Genomic DNA, 8900 nt, shown 5'->3' with positions numbered 1-8900 from the left:
GGTGGATGGTGTTCATCTCCTGATCAGGACTGAGCTGTTTGCTTTTCCACCCAGGTGTAACAAAGAGATGGCAGTGAAAAAAAAAATGGTAACTCAACACTGGCTATCAAGGGGAAGGCAAGAAAATTGTTTTCATAAGCACAAAACAAACAGAAAATCAAAACCTGCCTTGCTTTTCCAGGAGGCTCAAAAGAAGATCCTCAAAGAGGCTGGTTATTCTCACAGTAGATGTCCTGATATGCGTCCCTCCCTCTCTGCTCATATCCATCATCCTGTGGTCCTGCAGCTGGGACAGGAGGGTCTGGCCAACACAGCTCTGCCGCCAAGTCTGAAGGACACCCCTGGAGACAATATTCAATCTTCCAGTGAAACAAAACAAGTTCTTTCAGGAAAACAAAAGGGTTGTTACAAGCCAGAAAACCTGGCTTCTTCCCAATTCTCCTTTCAATGTCACCAGCTCTGCTTCCTTCCACCACCATCCTGATGGGTCAGGGCCCCTTTGCCCTGCTGCTGTCACATCCCAAAGCACCAGCAGCGTGTCAGCCCTTCACCCTGCAGAAGACCACATGCTCCAGCACCTCCACAGCCTTCCAAAGCCACCTCTTGTTTCTGAACCCTAAACACCAGAAGGAAACACCAAGGGACCCTCTCACCTCTTTCCCAGTGCGGTTATCCCTCTGTTTCTGTTCCCACCTGATGTCCACCTTTCCACCACATGCTGCTTTACTGCATGACCAAAGACAAGAAGGCCTGAAAGGAAGAGCTGCATTCAGTGAAGTGACACTTAGGGCAGCATTTATGGAGGAATAATGGAGTGGGGGCTTCCCCAAAGATAGCTGGGTTTTGGCAGGAGGATGCTTCAAGAGCATCAGAGCCTTCACCTCTGCTCCTCCTCTTTGCACTGCTTTACTGTGGGCATCACAAAGCGCAGTACAAGTCTAAATGCGCTCTCAGCTCCTTCCCAAAGCAATATTCACACCATGTGAGGCAGAGGTTCAGGCAGCTTGCAGAAGAGCAGCAGGAGCCCCAGCACCCACCCAGCATCTCATCTCCACACCAGCCGGGTTCCCTTTTCCAGACCCCAGCACATCACACCCTGGAGTGACCACACACCTCCAAGCAGCACCCAGTAGCCTTCACCCTGTCAGATACTGCCAGCAAAAAGTTCTCGCCCCAAAAAACTTTAATCCATGCTTATACCCCCCTCCCCAACCAAAGGCTCTGCCCCAGGACCAAGCCCATCCCCATTTCTACCAATCAACCACCTGTAGGTCACCAAACCCAAGCAAGCCCACACGGATGAGTGGCATGTCCCTGCCCAGCTCAGAGCTATACAGGTGTCAGAGGTTTGACAGAGGGATGGTGACATGGGGATAGAACCAACCAAGCAAAAAGCAGAGTCTCATGTACAGGTGTTACACTGCAATTGTGTTTACTCCTTCAGAAACTAAAAACTAAACAACATAGAAAGGCGACGGAAGAACAGAGGCAACAAAACCCTTTGGAGAGATTTTGATGAACCAAACGCAGACCAGTGCAGCCAAATGAGGGGAAGATGAAAGCAGATAAATGCATAAAGAGAGAAAATAAATAATACAAATAAATAATATATTAAACAACCCTCCCCCACCCCATAATGAAAACGTAGCTGGGAGAATGGGATCGACGCTTGTTAACCATTGTTAACTAGTATTTTTAGTCTTGACCGCTCTTAGGCTATGTATAGTTCCTTTTTTTAATGCATTTTCTATACATTAATAAAAGATACCAAACGAGTGAGCTGTGTGCCTCTGGGAAGAAACAACAAAAGGGGAGGAATGAGAGGTGATGGCCTTCTATTGTTCCAGGGAAGGTTCAGGTTGGATATTAGGAAAAACTCATCCAAAGAAGTGGTGATGCAGTGGCACAGGCTGCCCTGGGAGTGGCGGGGTCACCATCCCTGGAGGTGTTGTGAACCACGAACATGTAGCACTGAGGGATGTGGGCATGGTGTGGTGGGTTGGGGTTGGACTTGGGGATCTGAGAGGTCTTCTCCAACCTGAGTGGTTCTACAATTCTGTGACTCGAGGGCTGAAGCCCCATTGCAAGGTACCCTTCCTCCACCAGCACCTTCCTGGCAGAACGTGCTCCTGGTAAAACAAAACACAGCATGGGTTTAGCAAAACCTCCAGGACAAGTGTGAATCTCAGAGAGTATGGGAAGCCTCCCTTCATTCCACATGCAGGCTTTATTTAGATCTCACATCTTAAATTTTCATGTTCACCGTGCAGCCAACCAGAATGAGAAAACCCCAAGCAACTGGCAGAACTTCTGCCAGACTGCTAAATTTAATTCCAGGGAGACAAAAGCAGGGGAATTTGCTTTGCAGTGCTTTCTATGCTCCTGTTTCTTACTCCAATTGGAGAGAAAAAAGGGAACTGCAGAGCACGGGGCACATCTGCAGCCCCACTGCTGTGGGGAGAGGAATAGCAAAGCCTGGAGCTCAGCCATTGGCACCAAACGAATCCTGTGCCAATGAAAAACCTCAGCTCCAATTTGCACCAAGGATCACAAAGTCTTCTGGAGATGTAGGAGGTAGAGGACATCTCAGTCTCCATCGTGGTGCCCATCTGGGCAGCAGTGATCACTGTGGGTAACACCCAGAGGTGTCCCACCACCTGTGCTGCTAAAGCTGACTGTGCTTTGCATCTCAGCAAGCCAACCTGGTGGGTGCCCTGTATGACCCCTAAGTGAGGCCACTGCTCTCCAACACATTTCAGACTGGATAAGGAGGGGGCCAGGCTGCCACAAGCCCTTTTCCAAATTCCCCATACTCCTCCTTCAGGCCAGGGCAGTCCTGAACCCCACCACACCAACCCCATCACCCACCACCGGTGCCCACCCAGCCCATCACCCCACAACCCCTGCACAGCACATTTTTTGCATGGCACATGCACTTATTGCATGCAGTGATGATACTAAGTTCAGCACATTCCAGATGGGGTCACACATGGTAAGATGTCCCATTCCCATTCCCAACCTCTCCAAGAAGCATAATGCCTGGCCTTTGCACAGCAGCCCCTTACCTCCTGGGGCAAAGCTCCAGCCAAGCACTGTGCTGCCCGCCACCCCATCTGCACTTTGTACCCAAATATTTCATCAGAGCCCTCTTACCAAAGTCCCCTTCTTGCATGAGTGATGCTCGGGAACTTTGTCCCACCAGCAAACATCAGGAGGGCACACAAGGGTTCTCGGCCAGTCTGTAAGCATTGACTCCAAGCCTGGCACTTGAGCAACAGCAGCTGTAACTCCCCATCCCAAACCCCCACTGCCATCCCCCCTTCTCTGCTTTCCAGCTTAGGGGGCTGGGAAAGCACCCAGTGCCCTGCAGAGAAAGTGCTAAGTTTCCTGAGCTTGGGCTGCTCACCTCCCATGTTTGATGCCTTGCAGAACGTGATATTTCCTTACAGCCCTGTTTCTAATGTTTGTTTCTTGGTTTTTATTCCCCCTCGTAAGCCTGAATGTGCTCATCATCCATTTAAAACCCTCATTCCCCTTTTTATCTCTCCGACTCCCATAGCTACAAGCGCTACCACATCATTATGCAGGGCATTAAAAAAAAAATCTCTTTTAATCAAATCCAAATGTAGGGCTTTTAATTTTCATTGATCCATTATCCTCTCTGTGGGATTGGGAGAGAGGTGAGGGCAGCCCATGGGCTGTTCCCTTTCCCACCTATACATACACACTGTGCCACTTCCAATTCATTCCAGCAGTTTCTCTTGATAAAAGCATAGGGGATATACATGGTAATCAAGGCAGAAATATTGAAGCTGCATCCTCCTGCCTGCCCACTGATCCTAGCACCATGCAAAGCTTTGAGCATCACCAAAGAAAGGCACCTGTTGTCCCTTGAGGGGGTCAGGGAGAGGTGAAACACCCACAGGAGAAAGGCCTCTGGCTGTTTGTCCTCTCTCCCCTCCAACGATTTGCATCTTGCTTTCATTTCCCCCCTGCCCCAGCTGCACGGTCCCCATACAGCAGAGCCATGGGGCAGCATCGGGCCTCAAACATTGAGGTCTTACGCTGCTCGCAACGAACCTTTGTGCTGAATGTAAGATTAAAAAAAATATTTATTAAAAAAAAAGAAAGAAAAATGGTGTCTGCTATTTGTTAAAGGAATGGCATTGCCCTGCCCTGCTGCTGTGCTGCTCGGCTCAGGTTTGGGGTGCTGACACTGAGGGGTGCCCGATGCTCAGCAGCAGCAGAGGGATGGAGCGCAATGCAGAGGTCTGTGCCCTGCTCCCATCATTACAAGCACATTCCTACCCCCAAAAAAACCATCTTGGCAGCTCTCATCAGGCAGAAACCAGGTGTTCAGAGCAGCATGAGATTAAAAAAAAAACAACAACACAACAGAATCCAAGCAGCCCAACCACACCTCCGCTCCAAGCCATTAACCCCTGGGACTCTGCTTTGCAGTGAGCAATCCCAACAGACAGCAAACCAGGTCAGATACAGCCCTCGGGTAGGAAGGCCCACATCCCAGCATTTCTCATCCCCGAGCATGTGGTTGACATTCCCAAGAAGTCCAGCCCTGAGGTCCAGCCCATTATGGTGCTGGGGCAGGGTTACCCCACTGCCCAATCTCCATGCCAGGGCACCACCTCATCCTCAGGCTGCTCCCCATACAGCTCCTGCAGGCAGTTCCGCTTTCCCCACCTCCTGCTGCCATGGGATTTCCTCAGGAAGGAGCTCCTGCTCACACACACAAAGCAACCACCAATTGTTTGGAATGTCCCAAACAAATCCTCCTTTTAACAGGGGGTGCTCAGCCTGACAGCCCCGCACAGCACAGGAGCAGCATCCACATCGCTGCGGGTGCAGAATGGAGCCATAGGCACTTGTGGGGGCACAGCTCCCTGGCAGACAGATGGAACCCAGCGCACTGGGGCCTGTCCTGCCCCTGGAGAACTTCCCTCATGTAGAGGAAGGCCTGACCTCAAGCCAAACCCAATGCAGCTTCTGTGCTCACCACCTGGCCTCAAGCATCGCCCTCCCCATCCTCCTCCTGAGCTCTGCTCCAAAGCCGGAAAGGCGACTGCTGCTGCTCAAATAAATACCAGGGGCCGCTATTTTTATCCAGCAAGCGACCGGGCAGCTTTATTTTTAGCATTTAAACTGCAGCCTCCTTTTCCTTTTTTTTTTTTTTTTTCTCCTTTCTTTTTGCTGGGAGGGGGAGAAGGAGGGAAAAGGCAGAAGCATCGGGGAAAAATGAGAGGAATGTTTCCCTGCGAGCAGAGTTTTCCATTGCTTACTTTGAGCTGCGCCACAGTGTGCAAACAGAGCAGAGGGGAAGGTGTGCCCGTGAGCAGCAGTTCTGCTCTGTGTTGGAGGGGGGAAATTGGGGAATTTTGCTGCAGTGAGGCTGCGAGGAGGGTGAGGGTGCACGGATGTGGGTTGAAAACACAACATCCTGGGGGACTGCGTGTTTTGGGTTAAAAATAGGCCATGTGCTGGCGGATCCTAGGGGTCCCGTGGGATGCAGAGCCCTGCTCGTGGAGCACCAGTGTGTTACAGCAGCGTTCTCACCACCAGTCATTGCAGTGTTTCCCAAATGTTCAGGTCTCATTCCAGCTTTAAAAGGATTCTTACCAATGAGACATTGGGCTCCTCAGTCCGTGCTGGAGGCCCAGGAGGAGGAAAAAAGCCGTGTAATCCAGAGCAGGAGTGATTCATCGGCCTCTGAGTCACAGCTTCCTCTGACTTGGTGCTACTTCTGGAAAACAAAGCACCCAGAGAGTTCAGTACGAGCAGCAGTGGCCACATCTTGCCCAAGGGCAGAGCCATCCGTCACCAGCTCCATCACATCCCCTCAGCATGGTCACTGCATCTTTGTTCCCATCCCCAGCACTCGTGCTTGCTGAGTAAGAGCGGCCTCACTGATAGGGAAGTGGGGAGGCTGAATGAAACTAACAGGTGACAGGTTCAAACCCCCAAAATTTGGCTTTTTTTTTTTTTTTTTTTTTAAACACCACACATAGCTGAGCTGTGGGGCTCCTTGCCCCATCAGTTATGAGGGATTTGTGTTCTTGTAATGCATCTGTTCCAGACCACCACTGGAAAGAGGATATGAGGCATTCAGATATCCTTGTAAGTTATAGAACCATTCAGGTTGGAAAAGACTTCAAAAGACCATCGAGTCCAACCTGCCTCCAATACTGCTCACTAATCACATCCCTCAGTGCCACATCTCTATGGGTCTGTAACACCTCCAGGGACAGTGATCCACCGCCTCCCTGGGCGGCTGTGCCACTGCATCACTGCTCTTTTGGAGAAGTAATTGTTCCTGACATCCAGCCTGAACCTTCACTGGCAAAACCTGAGAGCTGGGCAAAGAGGCACGTGGGGCCCCAAAGGCTGGGGCTCAGCAGTTCCTTGCTTGGTGAGGCTTCTGCCCAAGTCAGCCAGCAACAAGAAAGGACTGAGCCACAGTACAGGGCAACGAGCCCATGGCCCAACACCTGCAGCTATGCTGGCCCTGCAGCCGCTAAAAATGGCCACTTCTAGTTAAGGAGGATCAAACAGGCGTGGGGTTTGCCCCGCTTGCTGTGGCCGGGACAGCCTCAGCTGTGCGCTCTTCCAGTCACAGCACGCCCGGCCGCCAGCACAGCGCACGGGGCTACGGCGGATCCAGGTTATCCCTCGTGAGCAGATAAAAGAGAAACGGGAAGGAAAGGCTAAAGTGGGAGGGGTGGGGGCGTTCGAAACCGAGCAAGAATCACGTCTGGAAAGCACCGAACCCTCCGAGCACCGCCCTGCAGGGAAGCCGCCTCCTCCGCAGTCCGTCCCGTCTAAGGGCAGCCCTCTCCAGTTCCTGCCCGCTGTGCCCAAACCCCGCGCTGTGAGCCCGGCTCCCCTCGGGCCGTCCGCCCCGTCCCTTCAGCTCGTCCTCTAGGGCCCGGGAGCGCAGCCAGCACCGGGGCGGAGCGGGGGGAGCCCCGCTGGGGCCGGGCCGGGGGCGGAGGCTGCGGGGCGGGCGGCCCATTCCCTCTGCTCGGCGGGACGAGGTAGGTGCGGGCCGGCGGCACGCGGAGCCCCCTGCGGGGTGCCCAGGTGAGGGATGGGGGTGCGAGGTGTTGGGGTGACCGCGGCTGCCACTTCGGAAGGGACGCAGGAGATGCTGTCGACTCCCTCGGTTGGCAGCTGGGCTCCGGGGCTGAGCCAGGTGGAGCCGCGCTTGCGGGGCTCTTATGACATTGGTGTGGGCATAGAGAGGGTCTTGTGGCCGCTGTAGCACAGTGCCGGGCGAGGTCCGTGCTGTGCTTCGTGCAGCTCAGCCCGTGCTTTCGCTTTAACCCCGTTAGCAGCAGCCGCGTAGGGAGCGCTCATGCCGGGCCGTAGCTGTGCGCCTTGGGGGCACGGGATGAAGCTCTGGTCCGTGCGGCGGCTCTCGGCACACGTTTGCTTTGCAGCGTTTGAAGCGGATGACGGCAGGGCTGCTGCTGCTGCTGCTGCTCACCACTTCCAGGTCTGCGATGGCTTCACCCCGCTGCCTTCCAATCTGCAGGTGCAAACAGGGAAAACCGGCGGTGTTCCGCATGCGTACCCGGCTGCGTCATGTAGCTCGTGGGCTCCAGGGGACCTGGGACACATTGCACCTTGGCTTGGTGCACAGTGACTCCCAGCCCTTGACCTCATCTGCAGAGGCCCTGCAGTTCCTTGCACGGCTGTGGTTGCTGTGCCACGGATGTGGGCAAGCCAGGCTGCCTGTGCTAGGTTCCCTGTGCCCAGCCTGTGCCCCCCAGCTTGCTTCCCCTTCCCTGTAACACAGGAGATGCTCCGTCCTTAAAACCAGTTTGCTTCCAGCTGAGGTGGATTAAAGGATGCGGAGCTAGGCACACACCTCCAAAAACCCCAACAGGAGAGGCACACACGTCAGCTCCAAACCCTACTGCAGGACCTCCCGAGCCAGTTCTCCTGTCAGCCTCCTCCTGATGCGCTGCCAACACTTCCCCAGCACAAAGAACGCATTTAGCAGGCACTGAGCAGCCCTCCCAGACACTGCCCTGTCTCCAAGTGCCTCCTGGCCCAGTTGATGGTTCTTGGCCCAGAAACACGACGACCTCCCACCGGCAGCTCCGTGTACACTCACACCCATCCTGGATCACAGCTTGGATTGTGGCTCTGCCCCTCCATCCTTCTCCAAAGGGAGATGCTGCTGCTGCAGCATTAAACGGGGCAGCAGCGCTAAACTTTCCTAAAAAGCAGTGAGAAGGAAGGGCTGCGTGCAGGAAGGCAGGCGCTGAGCTAGCAATGGGTGGCCTCAGCTAACCCCAGCACTCTCAGGCTCAACAAGGCACCCGTTTTCCTGCTCTCCCCTCTCCTATTTATTTATTTAGTAACAGAAGAACCCCTTCATGTAGCGCACAGGCATCTCTTCATCCACAACACAAAAGGCGATGCACGCACCAAGAAGAAAAGGCATTTGAAAAGCAGCAGTGCTACAAGGCAGCCTGGCTGTCATGCTGGGTGCCGTGCCTCTGCTTGCCCTGCAAGGATGCATCAACCCTTGGTTCTGCTATCCCACCCTGCAGGGTAGGGGTCTCAGCTGCCAGCCTCACCCTGCAGACTAAACAGCCAGTGAGGGCTTTTTCCCCACATTCAGATCCATTTTCAAATGGAAACATTTCAAAGGACTCTCTCCTTTTTTTTTCCCCCCCACTGCAAACAATTAATTATGAGCTTAAAAGGAAGTCCCAGCCCTCCTTCCCTCCCCTGAAGTTTACAGGCAGTAAACATGAAGCGGCTTAGGGCAGGAGTAAAATTGAACATCCTGTTTTGTCTGAAATTGAGGCGGTTGGGTTTTTTTTGCTCTTCTCTTCTCTTCTCTTCTCTTCTCTTCTCTTCTCTTCTCTTCT

General features: G+C 53.3%; 1 protein-coding gene and 1 long non-coding RNA gene across 3 annotated transcripts in view; one reads left to right on the top strand and one right to left on the bottom strand.

Annotated features, from left to right (window-relative positions):
- Positions 1-2000: 2000 nt before the first annotated feature.
- LOC122181615 lies at positions 2001-6920 on the bottom strand. The gene is made up of 3 exons (XR_006179504.1): positions 6783-6920; positions 5635-5758; positions 2001-2129 (listed from the first exon to the last, which is right to left on the bottom strand). It is a non-coding gene; the product is annotated as an uncharacterized LOC122181615 (long non-coding RNA).
- Positions 6921-6995: 75 nt separating this feature from the next.
- KIAA0040 (KIAA0040 ortholog) overlaps positions 6996-8900 on the top strand; it is a 5402-nt gene continuing 3497 nt past the window's right edge. Inside the window, exon 1 of one of the 2 annotated variants that reach the window (XM_042874179.1) lies at positions 6996-7049. The gene's annotated coding sequence lies outside the window, so the exon portion shown is untranslated. Of the gene's footprint in view, positions 7050-7073; positions 7096-8900 lie in introns of those variants that run through there. The other variant, XM_042874181.1, reaches the window with a different exon arrangement.

The sequence above is a fragment of the Lagopus leucura genome, unplaced genomic scaffold (assembly GCF_019238085.1).
Source record: "Lagopus leucura isolate 7727_CA_CO unplaced genomic scaffold, USGS_WTPT01 Super-Scaffold_100009, whole genome shotgun sequence".
Classification (NCBI taxonomy): Eukaryota; Metazoa; Chordata; class Aves; order Galliformes; family Phasianidae; genus Lagopus; species Lagopus leucura.
This window is presented reverse-complemented; position numbering and strand designations above follow the sequence as displayed.